The sequence below is a fragment of the Pristiophorus japonicus genome, chromosome 9 (assembly GCF_044704955.1).
Source record: "Pristiophorus japonicus isolate sPriJap1 chromosome 9, sPriJap1.hap1, whole genome shotgun sequence".
NCBI classification, from domain to species: domain Eukaryota; kingdom Metazoa; phylum Chordata; class Chondrichthyes; family Pristiophoridae; genus Pristiophorus; species Pristiophorus japonicus.
The window spans coordinates 214,317,691-214,319,423 of record NC_091985.1 but is presented as its reverse complement, the minus strand read 5'-3'; the positions used below and the strand labels follow the sequence as shown (position 1 = coordinate 214,319,423).

Genomic DNA, 1,733 nt, shown 5'->3' with positions numbered 1-1,733 from the left:
GAGTAGGGCCACCACCAGTAATGTTAGAGTCGGGTCACAGCAGTCATGCTAGAGCAGAGTCACCACTAGTAATGTTAGATTAGATTATGAACACACTCACTGGAATGTGTCACTTGATCCGCCTATCCCAAGGTGACCTGTGGACTGTTAGAGTAGGATCACCAGCAGTAATGTTAGAGTAGGGACACCACTAATTTTTTTTTTTTCGTAGCCAATCTTTCCAATTCTTTGTCAGATCACAAACGCCAGAGGTCACCTTGCACACATCAAGGATCACCCTGCGCTAATGCTCTTAGCGAAAAGGCCTAGAGCCCAAGCACCGTTCCTGGAAGTACTGCAATACCAGGTTCGTGCCATGGAGGTGGATGGGTCAGCAACCCCACACACCTCCGTGGAGGTGGATGGGTCAAGCCACCCCACCCACCTCCTATTTCCAAAAAGCATAGGAGAACCACCTTTCTGATCCAGGGAGAACCACGTTGGTGTCATGGTTACTCCCCTGTCAGGTCAGTTACGCATGATCTTAGCCAAAAGGCCGAGAAGCGACACCACTAATAATGTTAGAGAATTGTTAATACCAATATTGTTAGAGTTGGATCACCACCAGCAAGGTTTGGGTAGGGTGACATCCTTTTTATAATGTGGCGACCAGAACTGCACGCAGTACTCCAGCTGTGGCCTAACCAAAGAATTATACAATTTAAGCATAACCTCCCTGCTCTTATATTCTATGCCTCGGCCAATAAAGTCAAGCATTCCGTATGCCTTCTTAACCATCTTATCCATCTGGCCTGCTACTTTCAGGGATCTGTGGACCAATGGTGGAGCTTTGGAGGCGTGGCCTATTCAGTTGGAGCTGTGCTGCTGAGAGAGAAGGAACTCCCTGCTTTAGCTCCTGTCTGGAAGGCCGAGAGTGAGCCCTGAGACCAGCCCAGGAAGAGGAGGAAAGGGCCGGCTTACTACAATACAACGTCCGGAGGGAGAGGAGGAGAGCTGAAAAATTTCAACAACTTTATTTACTTCAACAAAGAGTTGGAGAGAATGGGAAAAGAGCAACAACCTGTGTGGAAGGAGGGAGATTCTACAATATTCTACAGGTGGGTGTTGGTGCATTCCCCGAAAGACATTGTTTTATTGGTGGGGGGAGAAAAGAAGATTTTCTTGGAGGCTCTGAACATCGCGGGGGGCGTGTGTGTGTGGAAGTGTGTGCGGGGGTCTTGCTTACAGCTAGGCCCCACACACCACTGAAGCACCCCTCCCCCATTGCCTATCCGGGGATAGCTGGAGCTACCTGGCTGAAGATTTACTAAATCACCTTATTAAACATCGTTGGGAGTGTGTGCCTGGGTGGCTCCAGCTGTCCCAGGTGAAGACATCTTCTCCTCCCACCCGAAGACCATCCCATAAGACTGTGCCTTGCTTTGTTTTTCCATCATCTAGGGAGTTCGCCCCAGAAAAACACCCACCCATCACTATGAGGGGAGACCTGCCCTCACAGCTTCCCTCTTTCCCACCCCCTCTCTCTCTCACTGTCACTCTCTCTGTCTCTCCCCTCTCTCTCTGAGAGCCCTTTCCTCTTTAATTGGAAAAACAATTAAGACAACTGAGCAGAGGGAGCAAGGCCCCTCCCCAATTGTCAACTAGGGGAGAGGTGTGCCTCATTGAGAGCTCCTCTGCTCATAAATTGAAATGAGGCCAATTTAAGACCATTAAGGCCTGTGACTTTGGGGTGG

The 1,733-nt window shown here is 49.5% G+C and overlaps 1 non-coding gene across 1 annotated transcript; it reads right to left on the bottom strand.

The window, feature by feature from the left end:
* Window positions 1-350: 350 nt before the first annotated feature.
* LOC139274360 (U2 spliceosomal RNA) lies at window positions 351-547 on the bottom strand. Its single transcript, XR_011595449.1, has one exon. It is a non-coding gene; the product is annotated as a U2 spliceosomal RNA (small nuclear RNA).
* Window positions 548-1,733: the final 1,186 nt, after the last annotated feature.